The sequence below is a fragment of the Coenobita brevimanus genome, chromosome 14 (assembly GCF_032717465.1).
Source record: "Coenobita brevimanus isolate Jiangsu-jjx chromosome 14, ASM3271746v2, whole genome shotgun sequence".
In the NCBI taxonomy this organism is placed as follows: Eukaryota; Metazoa; Arthropoda; class Malacostraca; order Decapoda; family Coenobitidae; genus Coenobita; species Coenobita brevimanus.
In genome coordinates, this window is record NC_136967.1 from 28664358 (window position 1) to 28688653 (window position 24296).

A 24296-nucleotide genomic window follows, 5' to 3' on the forward strand; every position below is an offset into this window, starting at 1 on the left:
AGCCGCAAACTCACGTCGAGCGGTGACTCCACTGTAGCTGATGTGCTGGGCTGTGGCTCGGAGCATGAGGGCCTGTCTTGGGGAGGCAACGGAGTGGAACCAGGGCTTGGCACAGCGGGGGTCACGGGCCTGAAAAAACTGTCAATCGTTGACTGACGCAAGGACCGACGATTCTGGCGATTGATGATGCGCTTCCGGAAAGCACGCACTTCCTCCACGAGTCCCAAGGGCCCCATCTCCCTGTCGCAGTCCGGGTGTTCCAGGTAGTCTAGGACGAACTCTAGATGTTCCCGGAGTGCGCTCAGCTTGGGGATGGCTGGAGTAGTGTCCTGCTGGGCGGAGTCTGCATCATCATCGCCTTCGTCGTCGGAATCTTCAAGTTCGGGACTGACACCAGCAACCGAAGACGCGATCTCGATATCAGACAACGTCTGATACCCAGGATCGCCATCGTCGTCGTCCAACCACTCACGAACATCGTCCACATCAACATCGTCGCCGTGCGTACGTAGCCGTGCATGGAAGTCATCCACGTCAAACCCTAGGAAATCGTACTCCACATCTGTTCCGAGAAGCAGACGAGACCAACCATTTTCAAGAGTTTTCACAGGGACTTCCTTCCATGCACTAGCCCAGTTGTACAGCGCAGACTTGATGTTGTAGCGGCGAAGGTTTTCCAAAGTCCGCTTGCCTCGAGTGTCACGTCCTTCCCTGCGCTCGTCCTCGTCCTCGAGAACCACCATCACCTCGTCCAGGAACTTCTGACGGTACAGGCGCTTTGTTGCCACGATCACTCCTTGGTCCATTGGTTGAATGAGAGCAGTCGTATTAGGTGGCAGAAACATGCACCTAATACGGCCATTCTCAGCAACCAAGTCCTTGTCGCACGGGTGGGCAGGTGCATTGTCGAGGAGAAGGAGAGCCTTTACCTGGTCGCGAGGAATTCCCAGTGTCTTCGTCTGGTAATGTATGACCCCCTTGACGAAGTGATGGTGAAACCAGTCTTTGAAAATCACAGCTGTGAACCATGCTTTCAAAGAATGGTACCATGCGACAGGAAGGACATCCATCACCCCACGAAGGCACCGAGGCTGCTTTGCACGGCCAACAATAACGGGCTTAAGCCGGTGCATGCCGTTAGCATTGGCACAACACAAAGCAGATATCCGTTCCTTAGAAAGCTTGCGGCCAGGTACACGCTTCTCCGTCTCATCGGCGAGAGTGTTCGTTGGCACCGAGTGATAGAATAGGCCAGTTTCGTCAGCGTTATAGACTTGACCGAGAGTGAGGCCCTCCCTGTCGATCAAGCCTTTCACCTTGTGTCGAAACTCGTCCACTCCATCCTCGTTAGCGTCCAATGCTTCGCCATGTGCTTTACGGTTAGTAAGGCCATGTCGCAACTTGAACGCGAAGAGCCAACCCTCGGATGCCTTGAAGTCTAGGGCGTCGTGAAGCCTTGCAAACTTCTCAGCAGCAGCCTTCAGCTTCGTTCCACGTACCATCACACCAGCTGCACGTTGCTGTCGATACCAAATCAACGTGGAGCGGTCGATCTCTGCATACTTGGGGGTAAACATAACCTTCCTCTCCACGTTGCGTTTGCTTCTCTATGAGAAGTCAGCCGTGTACTGCATGAGCTTGTCTCGGGAACGCTTGATATCAAACAAAGTCGACCGGGCCAGGTTGAATTCGCGGAGAATGCGAGAGGAAGACCAACCCGCATCAACCTTCTCCAATATCTCCCGTTTCTTCTCCAGAGTCAACACCACTCTCTTCCTTTTCTCAGGAGGCGGGGCCATCATCACACACACTAAGAGTAGGGCAGAGAGCAGCAGGAGGCCTTGCAGCAAGTACGGCACCACCACAAAAGCGAGCACGTGGGCAGCCATGGCGAAGAGCGTAGGTCTTGTCGCGGTGAGAGACAGGCGGGAAGTGGGGAGGATGCAGCGGCGCTCTATCGGACGTCGGAGGAATGACGAACCAAAACAATGCTCTCACGCGGCGCGCGCGGCAAGTTCAAATTACGGACGGCAAAAAATCGATTTTTTTTCCAATTTTTTTGGATTTTCGGACCATTTTGGGAATGTTTGATCCCAGGACGATAAGGTTCGGTTAGTGGGGATGTTCGGTTATTGGGCGTCCGGATATTAGAGTGATTACTGTATTGTTAAACTACTTGCAAGGTGTCCTGTGATCTCTTCACCTCTACATCAGCGTGATGATCGGGGAGACGGAGGGGGCTGGTTGGAGAGAATACTATCAGGAGCTATTTGTGAGTTGTTGGTTGTGAGAGGTATTCTTGTTTTCAATCTTGATATTTTGTAGGAATTCACTGTTGATTCGTAGACGAGGTTCGTATACGTTCGCTGCTACCAAATGTCATAAGAAGACTTGGTAACTCCTTTGTAGTTACCAAATGTCATAAAAGACTTTGTATTTACTTGTAGAGAAGTTATATATATTAGACTTGTGGACGAGCGGTTGTTATACTTGAGTAGCTTTGTAAGTAGATAATCTTCTTTCCCATTTGTCATGTAGTGACAGGAGAGATAAAGAATAGTATGGGACTATTTTTATTTGTCTTGGAAATATTAACAGAGTCTCTCACTCACAAGTGAGTATGAGTAGAGTCCCTGTCTCCCTGTCTCTCTCTCAAATTGCTAAGCCCTTCTCCCTGCGACCTGTCTGTTCTATGGCTAGCTTCCTTCTCAGCTCTCTTTCCTAAATTCTGGTGAAACAGAAGTCGTATCATGTGTGTTCCCTGTGATTGGAAAGTTCTAGAAGCCTGTGTGTGAGTATGTGTGTATGTGTGTGTATGGTCACTAGGCGCTGTCGTGTGCCTATAAAGCATTCCTTGAGTTAAGAGTGTGTAAGCATGTTTAGCATTGCTCGATTCTTGCAGACACAGTACCTTCTCATCATCCGACTTCCTGCTTCTATCTGTCTCTCTGTCTATCTATTTATCTATCTATCTATTATGATTTGTAATTATAATATGGAGTCCTAACATCAATAGTTTGTGCTGCTGCACACACTCCTCACTTCCTATAACTTTAACATCCCTCACTAACCTCCTATCAGCCCTCCTAACCAGAAAATAATCTATCTGACTGCTATTTCCCCCAGACTCATACGTAATTAACCTACTGTCTCTTTTCCTAAAATATGTGTTGCACACAATCATGTCCGTTGCCTCCCCAAACTCGAGTATCCTTTCACCTTCTGCATTCCTTAGACCATACGCACATCCCCCATGCACTCCTTCATAACCTTGTGCTGCTTCACCTACATGACCATTTAAGTCCCCTCCCAAAATCACTATCTCATCATCCCGCATACCACCCACTACATGTATTAAATCATCCCAAAATCTATCTTTCTCTGATTCATCCAATCCTGCCTGTGGAGCATATACCGTTATAATCACAGCTATTTTTCTTCCCAACAGAATTTTCACTACCAATATCCTATCGCTTACTCTCAAAACATTTATAACATATTCCACCCATTTCTCCGCAACCATCACACCAACACCTCCATATCCGTCTGTCCTCCCCCCTGCCAAAACAACATATAGCAACAGCCCTTCCCATCAATCTTTCTGGCTGATCCACCCCTGTACCGGACTTCCTGCAAACACGCCACATCCACCCACCTCCTACTGAATGCCTCAACGACTTCCCCCGCTCTTCCCCTCAAACTTCCCACATTCCATGAACCCACCCTCATCCCCATGGGTGATTTACTGTCCTCAGGCTTGCTTTGAAACTTATTTTGTTTTGTCATCTTCAGTATTAATAAAGGGGGACAGATATAGCACAGGTCCCACTCACTGCACAGTCTCAGGTCCAGGCAATGGATCTGGGACCCCTAGCCCACCAGCTTACCAGTGGCTTTGGTAGTGGCCTCGGGGCACCCTGCCAGGACAGCTGCAGGGACACCCTCCAAGCGAGTCTTGGCACTGCAGCTATCCCGCCATTATACACCCACTGATAGGACAGCCTCCTGGGGCACTACTCCCAGGTTCAGGCCCCTCTCTATTGGGTGGAAGCGGCAGCCTGGGAGCCGCAATGCCCTGTACCCTCTAGCACAGGGCCCGAGCCCCATCTCACCCTGGACCCACGATCTATGCCAGTGGAACCCCCGCCACACCTCCCCCCAGAAGTCCGCCACTAGGTATCGGGGTCAAAGTTTTCTGGCTGCATGCCCTTGCTGGCACCAACCCCTGTAACGTAGTGGGATACGTTGTGTGAAATGTAAAGTGCATGTGGTGTAGTGCATAGTAAATGGTTTCTTGGTGTACAGGAAACCAATAGGCTTGTTACTTAGTGTAGAGTCACCCATAGGCAAAGGCAGAGGAAAGAAAGAAGGAAAAAAAGACACAAGAGGGAGTGTAAAGTCACCCGTAGGCAGAAGAAGGAGGAAAGAATGAAGGAAAGAAGGACAGAAGAGGAAGGAAAGAAGAGAGGAAAGGGCAGACACCTGAGAGCAGCAATACATCGAGTGAGTGGGTGGCGAGCACCCCCATCTACCACATATAACCATTTAACCAAATTATGGCGCCTGGTGGTTTAGTGGGTAATTAAGGTGCTCCAGTCAGATTGAGCCCATGCATGTTTATATCTAAGGGGTGGTTAGGGTTTATTTAATTTTTTATTTTCTATTTTTTTATGTGTCCAACACTGGGCATAGGCTTCACAGCCTGCTCTCAAGGCCCGGTAGTCCTCTTTCATACAATACACCTCTACATGTCACCACTTCGGCGCTAACACCCACCGTCCATATTGAATACATGCTTGGGCTGTCACATACAGGACTGGTGTACTGGTATTAGCGGGGGTATTTTTACGACATGTCGGTGGTTCTTCTGGTAGATCAGTAAAGTCTGATTTTATCAAATTCAAATCCATAAACTGTTCCCTGCCTGAGCGGGGATTTGAACCTGGGTCCGGTTGGACTGCAGGCCACCTCTACTGACTGAGCATGGCTCTCAGGGATGAGTGAGGCTGGTCACTCTCATCTAATATATCAGGACCAACTCGCTTAAGCCTGGGCTTTTACATTTCTCATGGGGCAACACAGGATTAGATGATGATGATGATGATTTTGGGAAGTAACTCTTTTTGCAGTATACCTAATTTCCTTATAGATATGCTTATAACTTTGAGGCAATAAACTGAGCAGTCACACTTCTGGTCTTTGTGACCTAACTGATAATGAAAACAGCAGCAAATAACTGCTGCGATTATCCAGCTGTGTGGTAGTATTCAGCCAAACATTGTCTTGCCAAAGTCGTTGTATCACTTATAAAGGCTCCAACATGTTTGCTTGCTTCGACTTTGGTCACCTAATAATGACTCCTCATGCTGCTCGATCTCTGGCAGCCTCCCTGTTCAGTCCTTTACCCATGAGGTCACAATCTATGACCTTGTCTGGGGTCTTCATTGGTCAGCCCCTCACACCCTTACCCTTGCTATTTACACCTCTCACCTTCCACACCCAATTGTCATCTTCCATCTTCTCAACATGGCCAGACCACCTCAATCTACTCCTCCTCATCACAATAATACATTCCAGTCTCATCCTTCCTGTCAGCTCTTCATTCGTAATCATAGCTCCCCCAGGCCTTGCATTCAGGGATGCACTACACATCCATCTAAGTAGACTGTCATTTCTTTACATTTGAGCCTGTGAATATCCTCTCCCTTTACTGCCCAGGTCTCCCTACCATACAGCATTACACTTCAAGCATGTATTACTTCCCTTGTATAGATAGGATATACTAAACTGACCATATATATATATGAGTGAGAGCAGTGGAAATGAGTTATTTAAGAGGAGCCTGTGGAGTCACATGGAGAGACAGGCTGACGAATGAGGATATAAAGGAGCGTTGTGGTGTTGATGTGGATGTGATAGGAAGCATTATGAGGAACACACTGAGGTGGTTTGGCCATGTGGAGAGGATGGAGGGTCAAAGACTGACGAAGAGAGTGTATGTGAGTGAGGTGGAGGGGGAAAGAGGGAGGGGGAGGCCGAGGATGAGATGGAGAGATGGGGTGGAGAGGTATATGAGAGAGGGGGGTGTGAGTTGGGAGCCCGGGAGTGAAATGGCGGGGGACAGGGCGACTTGGAGGCGATTTGTTTGTGGCCACCCCAAACGGGATTGAGGCGTCTGGCAATAGATAGATAGATAGACAGATAGATATATATATATATATATATATATATATATATATATGATGTGTGTGTGTGTGGAAATGAGTTATTTAAGAGGAGCCTGTGGAGTCACATGGAGAGACAGGCTGACAAATGAGGATATAAAGGAGCATTGTGGTGTGGATATGGATGTGATAGGAAGCATTAGGAGGAATACACTGAGGTGGTTTGGCCATGTGGAGAGGATGGAGGATGAAAGACTGACGAAGAGAGTGTATGTGAGTGAGGTGGAGGGGGGAAGAGGGAGGGGGAGGCCGAGGATGAGATGGAGGGATGGGGTGGAGAGGTATATTAGAGAGGGGGGTGTGAGTTGGGAGCAGGATAGTGAAATGGCGGGGGACAGGGCGACGTGGAGGTGATTTGTTTCTGGCCACCCCAAACGGGGATTGAGGCGTCTGGCAATAGATAGATAGATAGATATGTGCGAGGAAGGAGGAACCAAAGGCTGAGCCTGCATGAACATTCCTTCCAAGAAAAAAACAAAAACAGTACAAAAGAGAGCCAAATTCAAGATCCATTCATTTCGAGATGCCTGGACACACTGCATTTGAAAGACTGGAGACCATAGGAAGTAGGAAATACAGAGGGAGACAGTTCCAGAGTTGACCTGTTGCATAAATGAAGGACTGGAAGAAATGGTTAACTCTTGCATTAGAAAGTTGGACAGCAAAGGGATGAGAGATTGTTGCTAGAGGGGTGCTACAGGCCCGCCTTAGAGGTGGTGGGATGCAGGCAGACAGTTCAGAGGAATAATGACCATTGAAGTAGCGATAGAAAAGAGATAAAGATGCAACAGTGCGTTCAAGAGACAAAGGCTGAAGGGAGCCAGTAAGAGGAAGAGAGTTGGTGATAGGACAGAGCCATGAGGAACACCATTGTTGATAGACCTAGGAGAAGAACAATGGCCGTCTACAACAGCAGCTATAGAATGACCAGAAAGAAGTCTATAGACGAAGGCATGGGTAGAAGGATAGAAACTGTAAGAGGGCAGTTTGGAAATTAAAGATTTATGCCAGACTCGATCAAAAGCATTTGAGATGTCAAGTGCAATGGCAAAGCATTCGTTAAAGTCCTGATAGGAGAATGACCAGGAGTCTGAAAGGTAGGTGAGAAGATCGCCAGTGGAGCGTCCCTGGCGGAACCCATACTGACGATCAGAAAGAAGGTTGTAATAGGAAAGATGCTTAAAAAATTTTCTGTTAAGAATAGACTCAAAAACTTTTGAGACACAGGATGTTAAAGCAATTGGATGATAGTTAGAGGGCTGGGAATGATCACCCTTCTTTGGGACGGGCTGAATGAGAGCAAACTTCCAGCAAGAAGGAAAGGTACAAGTTGATAGACAAAGGCAAAAGAGTTTACCTAGGCAGAGTGTAAGCACAGAAGCACAGTTCTTGAGGACAACAGGAGGGACTCCATCAGGCCCATATGCCTTGTTAGGACTGAGGCCAGTGATGGCAGAAAATACATCAGCTGAAGAAATTTTTATGTCAGCCTTGAGGAAGTCAGAGGGGGGAAGTGAGGGAGGAACAGCACTGGAATCGTCTAAGGTGGAATTGGAGGAGAAAGTCTGAGCAAACAGATATGCTTTATCAGTAGAAGAAATAGCTACAGAGCCATCAGAGTAGCAAGGAGGAGGGAAGAATGATGAGGTAAAGGTATTAGAAAGATTTTTGGCAAGGTGGCAGAAGGAGCGGGAATCATTTGAGTTGGAGAGTTGAGAGCATTTAGTACGGATAAAAATTATTTTTAGCAGAGCAAAGAACAGACTTAGCACGATTCCGGGCAGAAACATAAAAAAAGATGTGATTCAGGGGTGGGTTGGCTCCTGTACCTTTTATAGGCCCTCTTCTTGTTGCGGACAGCATTAGAACAAGCATGATTAAACCTAAGCTTTCTTGCATTAGTCAAAGGATATGAGAAAAGAATGTATGCTTCCATGCCCAAGAGAATAACCTCCGTAATCCTCATGGCACACTCAGATGGCTCCTGGCCATGGAAGCAATAATCATTCCATGGAAAATCAAAGAAGTACTGCCTGAGGGCCTCCTGATCCACAGCACCCAAGTGCCACAGACGATGTTTCTTTGGAGGGTCCACAGGCCATACCGGAGCAATAGGACAGGTTAAAGTAACAAGATTATGATCGGAGGAGGGAGAGAACAGATTAGCAGTGTAAGGAGAAGGATTAGTTTTAAGGAAGAGGTCAAATATGTTGGAGCTCTCTCCAAGGTGGTCAGGGATACAGGTAGGGTGCTGTACAAGCTGCTCTAGGTCATTAAGGATTGAAAAGATGAAAGCTTGTTCACTAGGTGGATCAGTGAAAGGAGAGGAGAGCCAAAGGTGGTGGTGAACATTGAAATCTCCTAGAATGGAGATTTCAGAGAAAGGAGAAATGGATAGAATGCGTTCCATCATAGAAGTAAGATAGTCGAAGAATTTTTGATAGTAGAATTAGGAGATAAGTGAACAGCGCAGATATATTCAGTCAAAGAATGACAGTAGAGCCGAAGCCAGAGAGTAGAGAATTCAGAAGAATCAAGTTCAGGAACATGAGAGCAAGATAGGTTGTTGCGTACACATATGCAACATCCACCTTTGGCTTTGAAATGAGTATAAGGTAGGAGGATACAGAAAAGGGTTTGCTATCAGTTGCCTCAGACAGCTGAGTCTCAGTAAGGAAGAGAATGTGAGGTTTAGAGGAGGAGAGGTGGTGTTCAACAGAGAGAAAGTTAGAGGAAAGGCTGCGAATGTTGCAGAGATGAAGGAGTCAGACAGTGGATCCAGGCAGCTCAAAGAGTCATCACCAGGAGAGGGGTGGATGGTGGGGGCACTTATGGTACCCCCCCCTGGGGACTCTGAGACATTGTTGTAGTGCACCATTTTACTTTTTTTTTTATTTTGAAAAGGAATTGTAGTGTGTACTGTGCATGTAGTTTGGTGTTGACACTTAGAGAAACTTGTATTGGAGAGCATGCTGGCCTACTCTCTGTGTTACTGAAACACTGAAAAAGTTCAGCGAAGGGGGATGGTCAGGAACTAGTCCCGAGGGCTGATGAAACGAGAGCTCCAGCTCTCCCAGTCATCAGCTTTCCATCCACCTTGAGAGTACTGCCCTGCTCGACTGGTGCTGCAGTCTAATTCTCATATATATATATATATATATATATACAGTAATCCCTCCACTATCTGATGTAATAGAGCCAAAGGCATGTCCGGAAAATGGTCCCATCTGGAAAGTGGGCCCCTACCTGCTGGACTGGTACTTATGTACCCTAACTGAGCCTAACTTTGAAAGCCACCTAAAGAACTACCTACCGGACGTGCATAGCACCTATTTAAATCTATGTAAGACCCTGTTCACACCAATAATGGACATAAAGCATGAAATAAATGAGAAGGAACCAGAGAATGAGGAATTAGAAGTGAGTATGGAATGTACAGGGTACTTACAGCACATCTGTGGCCGCCTCCTCTAAGGCTCTGGTAGTGGTGAAAATGCTCTTGAAGCACATACAATAATCCAGTGTTGTGCTACACTTAATATTTGCACTGTGAGTTATAATTGTTTAACACTGCACATTCTGTTCTTAATTCTGCCACACCAGTTTCAACCATGAGTTTCAACCGCCACTTTGCACTCCACACTTAATCCTTTGCACTCTAAATTCTAATTATTTAACACTGCACAGCACTGTAAATTCCCATGTGGTCTATGGGTGAGGTATTGCACTTTATTCACTGTTTATCCACAAAAACGAGCACGTGCAGCATCCATTGTGATGAACATCTACACTTGGCAGTGTTTAGGCGGTAACTGGGGACAGGGTTGCCAGATCTGAGCTCGGCCACATTACCAATCTCCTCAGTTTTCATTACCAAATTTAACTTTTCATTACCAAATTCTTAAAGGAATCATTTATTCTTCACTAATTATTTGTATGCTGGGAAATAATCACTCTCATTACAATCAGCAGCATGTTTATTTTTGCGCAATGTATGCTAGCAGATTCATCAGAGAGAGCAGACAGTCCACCATCTCCATTCTCTATAACTTCATACATGTGAAAAATCTGTTTGGTAATGGATCATGCTGATTCACTACCAAACGAACTTTTCAATACCAAATTGGCCCACTTTTGGTAATGAAAAATACCAAATGGCAACCCTGATTGGGGAGGGGGGAGGAAGAAAGGATGGGGTGAAGGGGCCATGCACACACAGCAGCTGTTTGGTGCCGCGCGGCAATTTCAAATTATAGGTGGGAAAAAATTCGGATTTTGGGGGTATTTCTTTCTCTTTTTTGGCCGTTTTTGGGTTCCGAAGGTCCAGGCCCACAATGTCTGGTAAGTGGGGAGTCCGGAAAGTGGGGGTCCAGATAGTACAGGGATTACATATACGGTATATATATGAGGCGTCTAGAACCACAGGGGCATCCCCACCAATATACTGGTTTTGAGTTAGGTAGGGGGGACAACAGGCTTAACCCTCTTCTCAGTGACAGCACTGGTTGCCATACATGATTCGGCCTTCTGGACAGTGGTAGAGGGGCTCAAAGTCACGTGGGTTTGTCCATGCTGCCGGGCAAACAAATCAGAGCAGGCAGACATCTAAGCCACACAGCCCAAACCAATCAGCATTCTCACTCCCTACCACTCCCCCAGAGCAGCCAATCAGCAAGCGTGTGGCCTGCCCGGTGTGCCGGTGAGGCTTCCCTCCCGTGTTCACTGAGGTGTATAATTATTACGTATTGGATTTTTACCCCATTTATCGTGGATTATTGGTGACAATATGAGCTGTTGTTATTGGGGTTGAAGGAGGGGTGACAAGATGAGTTCATCACATAGTTACAGTGAGGAGGTGGTGCCTATAATCTCTCGTAAGTGTCAGAAGTGTGTGGAGAAGTGGAAAAAGGTAGAAAGGAAGAGGAAAAGAGAGTGGTGAGGGGAGACAGCGGGAGGGGGCGTGGCACCGAGGAGGCAGAGTTGGATGTCGATCTCCTAGATGACGACCCCACCATTTAACCCCCCACTACCCCTTCTCAATTTACTTAAGCACTACACTACTTTTTTTTTTTTAGTGTTATTATTTCAATCTGTTATGGTAGAGGAAAAATAATAACCACATTAATTTCAGTTTTAGTTGTCAAAAACGTGAAATTACAGTAATAATTATTCGTTTATTAATATTAAGTGAACTGGAATCTTCAGTTAATAAAGTTTTGTACATTAATACAGTAAACCCTCATTATACAATGCCTCATTGTACGATATTTCGCTTATACAATGTCAAAATTTTAGTACCCTATGCCCACTGTACAATGGGAACGATTTGCAACAACGATGGATCATCCGCGGCTCAGTGAACAGCGAATGTGCAAACGCAACAAAAACGTCCTCACACTGTCGGCATTAGACCACACACACTTGTCCACCGGTCCAGCCTCATTAGCTAGCCCTGCCCAGCCAGGCAGTTCTGACATTGATGAGTGAGGGCTGTGAGTCCCTGTGACTGTGAGGCAGAGTAGGGACAGTTCGCTGTCAGGACGATTCCCCATCATTTATTTACGTATCAGTTTATTTAGCAAGTACACTAGTTTTTTAATTATGTAAGTTATAAAAGTGATGGTGGTTTATTGTTTATATAGTAAATGTAAAATATGGCATCAAATCATGGGCATTAAATGAAAAATAATAATATATTGAAACTTGAATCAGCTGATTTATGATCGATCCTTCATCTTAGCATAAGGCTACATACGAGACATTGGCATTTATATAAATGCCTAATTACCTTAAGTGAACGATCGACATACTTTGGAATTATACAAATAATCTTCATGTTACGTCTATATAAATATTTCGGGATATTTCGCCATCAAGTCAATTCGCCATCACAACAATAACAAGACAATTCGCCATCGGGACTTTTTGTCGTCAGGATGATTCCCCGTCGTTTATTTTCATATCAGTTTATTTAGGAAGTACACTAGTTTTTTAGTACTGTACTTGTACCTCTTCAAAGTCGTTTTAAAATATACCCAGGATGTTGTAGTACCAAAGGAAATTAATGAAAACAGCTGTGGGTGATGCTAGAACATAATTCAAAGTCAACTACAGCAAGGTAGAAACAAGTTAAATATTGTCGCGTGTATGATTAATATAAACAAGCATAAATTCAAAGACTGTGATATTTTTATGTATATTGTTGAATGCATTGGTACAGCTTGTTTTACATGTTCAGGAAAATGTTCCTTGTCCTTTAAAATTGTTTCTACAGTCGAGGGATTGAGTATAAACACACATGCCACATCACTTAGCTTCTTCCCTGTGTACTTTCTCTTAACTCGCCACGTGCCGGCTATTTTTATCCCTATGGGTCACCCTAGTGCCGGCCATTTTTCGACCTTTTTTTTTTGGGGGGGGGGGGCTAAAATGATTGATTTTGATGTGAAAACAACGAATTTCGCCATTAAAATGCTCATCAAGGCTCGGAAATTGATTTTATTGAGTCCTGCATACTCGTATACAGGTATAGCCGCTCTATCACGCTTACCACATACGTGAGAGAAAGCCGTTTTCTATGTAAGATATACTCAGGTATTTATGCTGGGAAGGTTCAGTACACTTTTCTGATTACTTATTACTTCAGCGTCTATCACAATTTGCGTGTCTTTCTCACAGTGAATGCATTATCTTACACTTACTTGAAGATAGGTACAACCTGACTTCAGTACATACAGTCCTGGCACTTACAAGAAGGTATTTGCAATTTGACGTCACTATATAGTCCTTACATTTACAAGAAAATATTTATAACCTACACTTACATGAAAATATTTACAAAATGCCTTCACTATGCATAGCACTGGGTGAGGCACACAGACAGAGTGAGGCAGAACGAGCGTGAGGGGAGGAGCGAGTGAGTTATGGCCTGGACAGCCAAGGGGATGGTAGAGGAACGGTTACCATACGTGCCTGCCAATTTTTACCCACGAATCTTGAAAAATCCGGTCACAGTGAACTTCTTTATTTCAACCCGTTTTAAAACAGCACTGGCACTGGCCGCGGAATTATGTCAGACCGTTTTAAAATGGCACTGGCATGCAGCGGGTTAATTATATTCACTTTGGTTTCTGTTGTAGTTGCATGACATTTTCTGCTGCTACAACTACCACTAACACTACTTTTCCATTTCTGAGACATGTTGGGGGAATCATCAAGTCTAAATGATGAAAAACACAGCTGATGTTACTTGTGTTGATAACAACATTGCTTTGGGCTTCCAAGAAGGGGGAAGATGGGAACGCACAGTTGCTGTCTGTTGTGGACCACGGACCTGTATTTGGTGCATGGTTTGAATTGGTAAATTGTTTTTTTATTTTTTTTAGTGCTGAAAATGATTTTTCTCATATCTGCAGATTTTTCGTAAGTTGATCCTTTGTAAGTAGGAGTCTGATTGTACTCTACTGTATCCAGAGTTGCTCATGTATAATCATGTAATGTCATTTTAGAATGTATTAATATGCCATAAAATACAGTAACTAATGCTATAGCGGGTTTGTAGTAACAGGAATAGCATAGAAATCAATGACATCTGGGGTAGGGGTGGGATATTCGCGGACTTCAGTACGTGTAGGGTGTTCTGGTAAGTAACCCTGCGAATACTGGGACTTAACTGTATCTGTATACTCTCCCCAACACACTGGACATGTGCAATCAGGATTGTCTCGTAGTCCATCTCTAATACCGCTGCAACTCCTATGTAACCACCTATCACAAACAAAATTGTAGAACAATTTTGGTTTCTTTTGACCAGGGTTGTGGAGTCAGTAATAATATTTCCTTTTTAGGCCGCGAACCCGCAAAATTGTTCCTTCCAAGAGAAAAACAAAATACAAGAGAGAGCCAAATTCAAGATCCAATCATTTCGAGATGCCTGGACACACTGCGTTTGAAAGACTGGAGATTATAGGAAGCAGGAAATACAGACAGAGGGAGACAGTTCCAGAGTTGACCTGTTGCACAAATGAAGGACTGGGAGTAACGGTTAACTCTTGCATTAGAGAGATGGACAGAAAAAGGATAAGAGTTTGCTGCTAGACGGGTGCTATCCGCCCGTCATAGAGGTGGAGGAATGCATGCAGACAGTTCAGAGGAGCAGTGACCATTGAAGTAGCAATAGAAAAGAGATAAAGATGCAACAGTGTGGCGAAGAGACAGAGGTTGAAGGGAGTCAGTAGGAGAAGGAGAGTTAATGAGATGAAAAGCCTTTGACTCCACCCTATTGAGAAGAGATGTATGTGGGGAGCCTCCCCTTACATGAGAGTTGTACTCCACACAGGGGTGGATAAAACCCCTGTATAGAGTCAACAGTTGTGCAGGGGTAAAGAAGGAACAGAGTTGGCTTAGCACACCTAATCTCTTGGAAGCAGATTTTACAAGAGATGCCATATGATCTTTTCATGATAAATCCCGTGTGAATGAAACCCCAAGCATGTTCAAGGATGATGCAGGATTAAACTGAATATTATTAAACATTAGTGGGTATACTTGTGGAAGACTTTGTCAGGTTGATAGGTGTAAAAACTGAGTCTTTGATGCATTAACCCTTTAAACGCGGCCATGAACAGTCGACCCCCCCCCGAGTGGCGGGGTTGTATCGCGGTCGGGGTACCTGTAGGAAAATATTAGCCAAAAATCAGAGATTAACCCTAGAACATTATAATTGGTATGGCAGATAGTACTTACATTCGGCTTTCTCCAGAGACAGGTGTTGAGCCTTCGTGGACTACCCAAGGACTTGTGGAGACTTGCAAAGTTGGGTAACCAAATCTTCACTTTCACACCTCCAGCAACCCGGTTTCCCCTCTACCACAGCCTCATTCTGTCACAGTAAACTTTATACTACAACGTAAAGGTAGTTTGGAATCCATATTTGTACAATAAGCACTGAAAATAAGGCTAAAATCAACGGAACGTACGGCCGACATGCGATGCGGCGGCGGTCTTCCCGTCACTCAACAAACATTTCCATTTTCACAGCTAAAAACATGTATACTACATTATTTTCAATCATATTACTTCCCAAAAGATCACCTCGGCGCGCTTTTTATTCTGCCTTACGCCCGTCACTTTATTCTCGTTCCTGTCGGCCGCTTGCACTGACTCGGAAGAGCTAGAACTCACCATAATGTCACTTTGAAAGCCTGCGGTAAACTGACGCTAAACAGGGGCAAACCGTGAGAAAAAAAGCTAGTGTTACAACTGGGGAAACAAGCGTTTCCTATTAGCATAAACTGCTTGTGAGAGGAGAGCGCAGATTTACAGTTCTGAGCAGTCAGAGCGCTGCCATGTATCACAGCCAGGCTGGCCGGGCCGTGGTGGTGGGGGGGGGAAATGCGATACTTGGCAACAACGGAGGTCAGTAGTACAAAGGTAAAGTATGCTAATTGTAGCTAAAGGGTGGTGGTACTGATAGACAATACCAGCTGGAACATCCTTGCCCGCGTTTATTCAAAATTAACTCGAATCGCAAACGCGACACTCCGCCGTTATGTCCTTTTTGGCGAGCGTCGCAAACGCGACGATCTGCATTTAAGGGGTTAAAAACAACCAGGTTATTTTTACCCCGGTCAGATATACGAGCCAAGTCAGACATTAGGTGTGCCATAGCCTCATCCCTTGTTTGCTGAAGTAACTGCTGAGATGGATGTTGCGGGAATCGAATGGAAAGGTGAAGGATGGAGTCATCAGCGTATGAGTGGATAGGGTTAGATGTACAGCTTAGAAGGTCATTGATGAATAAAAGGAAGAGAGTTGGTGATTGGACAGAGCCCTGAGGAACACCACTGTTAATAGATCTAGGAGAAGAACGATGGCCATCTATAACAGTGGCTATAGAATGACCAGAAAGAATCTAGAGATGAAGGCACAGATAGAAGGATAGAAACCGTAAAAGGGCAGTTTGGAAATTAAAGATTTATGCCAGACTCGATCGAAAGCCTTTGAGATGTCAAGTGCAATGGCAAAGCTTTCGCCAAAGTCCCAAAAGGAGGATGACCAGGAGTCTGAAAGGTAGGTGAGAAGATCACCAGTGGAGCGTCCCTGACGGAACTCATGCTGACGATCAGAAAGATGGTTGTGATAGGAAAGATGCTTTAAAATTTTTCTATTAAGAATTGACTCAAAAACTTTTGAGATACAGGATGTTAAAGCAATTGGATGATACTTAGAGGGTTGGGAATGGTCACCCTTCTTTGGGACTGGCTGAATGAGAGCAAACTTCCAGCAAGAAGGAAAGGTACAGGTTGATAGACAAAGGCGAAAGAGTTTGCCTAGGCAGAATGTACGCACAGAAGCACAGTTCTTGAGAACAACAGGAGGGACTCCATCAGGCCCATATGCCTTATTAGTACTGAGGCCTGTGATGGCAGAAAATACAACAGCTGAAGAATTTTAATGTCAGCCTTGAGGAAGTCAGAAGGGGGAAGTGATGGAGGAACAGCACTGGAATCGTCTAAGGTGAAATTGGAGGAGAAAGTCTGAGCGAAGAGATCTGCTTTATCAGTAGAAGAAATAGCTACAGAGCCATCAGAGTAGAAATGAGGAGGGAAGGATGATGAGGTAAAGTTATTAGAAAGGTTTTTGGCAAGGTGTCAGAAGGAGCGGGGAGAATTCGAGTTGGAGAGTTGAGAGCATTTAGTACAGATGAAATTATTTTTAGCAGAGTGAAGAACAGACTTAGCACGATTCCGGGCAGAAACGTATAAAAGTTGTGATTCGGGGGTGGGTTGGCTCCAGTACCTTCTATAGGCCCTCTCCTTGTTGCGGACAGCATTAGAACAAGCATGGTTAAACCAAGGCTTTCTTGCATTAGTCAAAGGATATGAGAAAGGAATGTATGCTTCCATGCCTGAGAGAATAACCTCCGTAATGCGCAAGGCATACTCAGATGGCTCCCGGCCATGGAAGCAATAATCATTCCAGGGAAACTCAAAGAAATACTGTTAGAGGGCCTCCCAATCCGCAGCTCCAAAGTGCTACAGACGACGTTTCTTTGGAGGGTCCACAGGCCGTACCGGAGCAATAGGACAGGTTAAGGTGATAATCGGAGGAGCCCAGCGGAGAGAAATGATTAACAGTGTAAGCAGAAGGATTAGTTGTAAGGATGAGGTCAAGTATGTTGGAGCTCTCTCCAAGGCGGTCAGGAATATGGGTAGGGTGCTGTACATGCTGCTCTAGGTTATTAAGGATAGAAAAGATGTAGGCTTGTTCACCAGGTGGATCAGTGAAAGGAGAGGAGAGCCAAAGGTGGTGGTGAACATTGAAATCTCTTAGAATAGAGATTTCAGAGAAAGGAGGAATGGATAGAATGCGTTCCATCGTAGAAGTAAAAGAGTCAGAGAAATTTTGATTATCAGTAGAAATAGGAGATAAGTAAACAGCGCCAGAAATTTTATAAGTACGACACTGACTTCAGTTCCGACTTGAGTATACTGGATACAATAAACCCTTCATAAGTCAAACTACTGTATGTAGGGCTCTAGGGTAGTTCAGCTTACCGTATTTTCCGACTAACTGGAAATAATAGCAAAAAACATATATTACTTCCCCCTCAGTAGTCGCAAATTATATATGATTACTTGTCTATTAACACAAAACTAAAGAAACATTTATAGAGCAGTAAAAAGAAACAATAAAATCAATTTGGTGCATGTCATAGGCTAGGCTAGGATAGGAGGATGCATAGGTGGAGGGATGGAACAGTCATTTATCCCTATCTGGTTTCTGGGCCGGGCAGATTATGTCTGTGCTAGAGTCAGCCACTCATGCTGTCCCACATCTTCGCGGCCCAATATTTTACTTTGATCGCTCAGTGTAAATACACTTTCCATGATAGAATGTTGGTTTTGGTGTCATTTTAAAGCTGAATAGGTGTACTTTATCATAGTATGTTCAAAAAAAGAGAACAAATCAAATAAAATGTGAAAATGACGAGTTGAAGTTACGCGAAAAGCAAAAATTTTATACCTTACCGTAGAAAAATATTTGGCAAAAAATAACGAGTAAAGATATGTAAATTTGGTTTAAACCATGCACAAATAGAATAAATTACCTTTACAAAGTTATATAGATTATGGTAAATTTTGCATTTGATTGTGCAGTAAAGCGAAAGGAAAGAGATGCACAATTTTATTTTAGTGTCGGCTGCATATTCGCTTCGCGATGTTTTTCTTTGATCGGTCAGTGTAAATACACTTTTAATGATAGGATGCTGGTTGTGGTGTTATTTTGAAACTGAATAGTAGTACTTTATCGTGGTATGTTCATAAAAGGAAAACAAAGAAAATAAAAAGTCAAAGTGACGAGTTGAAGTTAGGCAAAAATCAAAAATTTTATACCTTGCTGTAGAAAAATATTCACCAAGAATAAAGTTATAAGGAAATAAAGCCATGAGTCAGACCAGCTATGCAGTACCACCACACATAGAGCAGCCATTCCGTGACATCATGCTTGAGCCTCTTGTTATGATGCTTACATACGATTTTTGGTGAATATTTTACAAAAGTTTCTTAAAATGGCGATTAAAAGCGTCATCAGAATCTCAAAGGGTTAATAATGTTAAGTTCTGCACTTACTGTATCAGTCAATAAAAGTGAAATGCAACAGATCACACATAACAATTGCCAATTCATACATTCCCCCCCAGTCATCTCCCACAGTGTCACGCAATGATTCTCCTCAAATACACCACATCACTAACATACTCAAGATCATCCTGGTTAGTGATTTCAACACCAAGGCATTGACCTGGCATGTCAACAACTCTGACACAAGTTAGAGGGCTGGTACTGCAATCACAAACAGATAATCTTTTCATCCTCAACAATCTTCATCAACATACCCATATCCTACACAAAGCCCTTTTCCTCCCATCGTTCCCAGATATCACCTTTTGCTCCCCAAACCTTGCCCCCACAACATCCTGGAGAGTGGTAGAAGCTCTTGGCTCTGACCACCTTGCAATCATCATCACTACCAAAACCAGGATCACCCCAGCTGGACACAGACACGCATACACCAATTATAAGAGAGCCAACTGGGAGGCCTTTGCAACTGAAACAGAACAACACTTTGAAACATTAAACAGTACACCCATCACAAACATCACCACTGTGCACACTTTCAATACAATTATTCAAAACACAGACAAAAGACATATCCTTAGAGGCAACAGAAAGATACAATCCCAACTTCACACCAGAAACTCAAGGCATCATCAGTCAGTGCGACACACTGCAACACTCCCCAACACCCCATACACAAGACACCATACAACAAATACAAGCATTGAACACTCAATCAATAATAAAATATCAGAGCAGCAGACACTAGATTGGAATAACTATCTCCAAACACTTGACCACAAAACAAACACCAGCAACCTCTACAAAACACTAAAAAGCATCACACTCTTCAGAAGCAACACTACACAATCACACACTACCAACACAACAACAGACACCATACCCTCAAAAAAACAACAAACAAACACTCTCATCAATCATTTTTCACAAGTCCGTCATCTAAACTCCCATTGCGACGACTGACATGTCATCCAACGCAAGAGACAGTTCCCCACAGACTCAGACTTTGCACCCTTCACTTACAACCAGACGAAGCACATCATTAGCAACCATAAGCACTCATCGGCCCGTGGCCCAGACAACATAAGCAACATACGCCTTAAACATCTTGGACCACAAGGCAAACAAGCTCTCACCAACATATCAAACTGCTGCTACTTACACAACATAATACCCAGCATCTGGAAGCATGGTACCATCATCACTATCCCCAAACCCAACAAAAACCTCATGTTGCCTTCCCCACACTGCCCCGCCACACTCCTCTGCATCCCCTCCAAAGTCACCGAACGACTAGTCTTACGATCAGTAACACCTCACATTCTCCTAGCCCCATCAGAACATGGATTTTGGCCACTACACTCCACAAACACTCTTCTTACAGGCCTTACACAAAGAGTTTTTAATGGCATGAATTCAGCTAGGTCACTACACAGAACACTTCTAGTCACACTAGACATTAGTAAAGCTTTTGATGCCATCCCCCACCCCAACCTCACAAACAAAATTTTCAACACAAACATGCACAATAACACAAAAAGATGGCTGGTAAACTACTTAGCAGGCAGATGTGCACATGTAACATTTGCCGGTCAGTCATCGAACATCAGAAACTGCAGAAACGGCGTCCCAGAAGGATCTGTTTTGTCACCTACACTCATTAACCTATACATGCAAGACATACCCACAACCCACACACCACAGATACACATAGTTTCCCATGCAACAACATAACACTTACATGTACACACCAAAACGCAAACTCAGCCGCACACATCCAACCTTACCTCAACACACTACACAAATGGTTCACTACAAACGGACTCAATATAGCCCCAGCCAAATCTACAGCAACCCTTCTCATGAATTGGACAGTAGAACATAGCCATATTCCACACCTTACCATAAACAACACCCCCCTCCCACACAGACACCCAAACTCCTTGGTGTAACATACATCAGTGTCATTTAAACAATGCATCACAAACATTAAAAATAAATTAACACCAAGATTCAATGCCCTAAGGTCACTTGCCCATACAACATTCGGACACAACAAAGAAACCACCACCAGAGTATACAAACACTATATATGTTCAGCGATAAATTATGCAAGCCCTGCTTGGGCCTCTAACCTCACTATAACGCACTACAACACCCTACAGACCATACAGAGCAAGGCCTTAAAAATAATCACAGGCTGCACAGCCCCTAAACCTACAGACCACCTACACCAAGAAACCAAAGTCCTCAAAATCATGGATCATCTAGACATGAGAGACATCCAAATTCCTTGTGCAGCCTCCACAAAGCCACACCATCCACTGCAGTACATGGCAGCACATCCACACAAACCAAGGAACATCAAAACAACACCCAGCACTTGATATCACAAATACTGTCATCACACCCACCTCAAACCAGCTTCTAGAAGCATATGAATACTCAGATCACTCACCGCTTCTTTCAGTCACTCAAAGACAAGGCACAACTGCATGCACGGCCTCCTGATATCCACCCTTCTGAATCCCACCTCCCTCATGAGAACATGGTCCACCTGGCCAGGCTGAGACGTGGGCATTATCCAGCCCTCTTGAGTTATCAGAAGAGACTGGATGACTCAGTCATTGATGCTTGTCCAGGATGCAGCATAGCACCCCGTACTATTAAGCACATTATGGAAGACTGCATTGCACACAATCGCCTGCGCCAACAACACAACATACACTCCTTGAGAGCTCTTTGGGAAAGCCTGGTCTCTGCCGTGGCCTTTCTTAGGGATTCGGGGCTGTTCAGCCAGACTGCCAGGGGAACAACTACTACTATTATTACTTGGAATATAATAAACTAAAATGAATACTTGGAATATAAGAAACTAAAATGTAACCTTTTAAATAAACGGTTAGTCACACCTCTGTTAGAGTTCGACTTACCAGATATTCCGCTTCCTGCAGAGTCGACTTATTGAGGTTTTACTGTACTGTAATAATAATATGGCACATGGACATGATGCAGGTAAACGAATAACATTCATGAATTTTGATAGATGCAATTCTTACATCTTTATTTTAAATTCAATACTTATAGTACTTGCATTGTAACAAATAAACAGTTATACATGGTTGTAAAATAAACTGAATAAAGTATTAAAAAATATGATTGATACCATTTCAGAACCAAAAAGCTTGGAGTCATAGCTGTAGGAAGAGTACCAACTCTGACTCCAACCAAAAACAGACGACTCCATGACTCTGACTCCACAACCCTGCTTCTTACTTTAGTCATTATATCATTTTGATATTTAATTTATTTTTCTCTTTGTGTCTTTAAATAGTAATTTCTTGCCTCCTTGTATTCATTCCATGCTGTCACAATGTCTTTTTTGTAACCTATTCCTTGCATTATTAATTTTTTCCCTTTGCTTTCTTTCATCAGTAATTAAACCATTCTGTTTTCCTTTGTGGTTTGTTTGACAGGAAATTCTGGGACAAGTCTACTGATATCCTCATCATATTTGTTCATCCTAATTCCATATTTCTCATGAATATTGTCTGTCATTGCCATTCTACTCAAGTTTCCACTTGCAAAATAATGACTTAGGGAGTCAGAGTTTGCTTTTCCATAAATATGTCTATCCTCTGTTTCTTTTCTCTCCTCCTCTCATCAACACCTGCATTTCAGTGACCTAAGGGTAATTTTTCCCCAAGGGGCACTGGTATAATTTATTTAACATATCATTGGGATCTTTTGTAAATACTGACACTGATAGTTCATCATCTCTAATTCATGGTTTCCATGATAAGATGAGTTACTGTAGTATATTTTCTAACATCAGATGCATTAGCTCTGTATCCCTAGGAGTCATCATTTGTCCTTGCATCCAGTCCTGCCAAATTTACATCTTTTTAGTTAAAACTCCAGTCAACACCAATGCATTGTTTCTTCTAATCAACTTTGCTGACACATCTAGGGACTCATTCATCAGATGTTCTTAGCCATCTATACTCCATGATCTTGTTTAAGGAGGCATATGTATGTATAGCAGCCATCTCAAGTTTTCTACCCTGATCTTCCTGTATTTCAACCCCTCTCATCTGTGCTTTGTTATTTCCAAGATCTGTGTTTGTTATTTCTTTTTTATGAATGATAACCAGCATACTTTTTTTTTTTTTTTTTTTTCTTAAATCCTTTCCTTCATCCTTACATTTATTTGTTCCATTCTTCACTTTAAAAAAAAAAAAAGTCCAGATTTTTCTCATCCATGTAATCATTCAACTCTGTTTTCCTGGGTACCAACGCATCCACATTGTTTACATAGTCTTGAAGTTGCATTCGTTTTCTACCATACCAAAATCCTTAATTATGTTTGCCTTTCTGTTTACCGTACTTTCCTTATTCATCATGTTTTAAGGAGAGTGATCATCATATTGATCTTTCTCCTTAAAACATCTGTTGTTTATGCATGGAACAGCACTTGACAGGGTAAAGTGCCCCATTTTGAACTTGATAGTCAGTGTGTTGACTCTCTGGCAAGTGCACTGTTAATATGAAGTACCTCTGTAATAAAAAAAAAAGTGTTGGGTATGCCTGTCTGGTAGCCCAGGATTCCAGAGTCTTTAATGGTGAGTGAATTATTGTCTGGCCCTTTGCGCTCGGCATGCTTTTGTTAGTTCCCCCTGTATCTTTCTTCATTTTACCTTTCTTAACTCATCTTTAGGTGGGAACAAATACAAAAGTAGATGCAGAATTTTCATTGCACTTCAGTTAGTGATCTTAACCCATGGGGTCCAGTGTTTATTTCCATCAACCCTTCTCCCAGCCAGGGATTTCTGGAAAATCACTTTTTTTTTTTTTTTTTTTTTTTTTTTTTTTTTTTTAACCGTAATAACTAATACTTAACCAGTAATAAAAACTGTCATAATACACATCAATCCTTCAATTTCAAGCTGATGGCCTCAGATTGTCCTGGTAGTGCATAGAGTCAGAGAGAAAACTTTTGGTGTGTGTTTTTTTTTTTTTTTGTGTGTGTGGCTGTGTCCGTATGAGTGGCCCTCCACGGTGAAAAACACTCTCAGAATACTGCAGCTAACCACAAGCACCATTTCCATGGAGGCTTTGAGAAGTGTGGCGTGAGTGTGCAGTGGTTTGAGCAGGGGAGTGAAGTTGCAATGGCAATGACCTTGAGGCAGGCTGGCTGACATCTCGCCACACACAGGGAAAACTTTTTGCATTGCTCTCTCCATGACAGAGGTAGGCAGGTAATGGAAGCATGACTGGGATGTGTGCAGGAGGGTTTCCATTGTTTGCCTGTGGTGGTAATTGCCTGCAAAATATTCTATTTTGTGAAACACTAGATCACATACACATGCTACCGAGACGTCTCCAGGTGGTCATCAATACAAGACACCCGGACGTCATGGGTTAATAT

General features: G+C 43.6%; 1 protein-coding gene across 1 annotated transcript in view; it reads left to right on the top strand.

Moving 5' to 3' along the window:
• The window catches only part of LOC145389610 (mitochondrial import inner membrane translocase subunit TIM14-like), a 185948-nt gene that overhangs the window by 159609 nt on the left and 2043 nt on the right, over positions 1–24296 (top strand). The window lies entirely within an intron of this gene.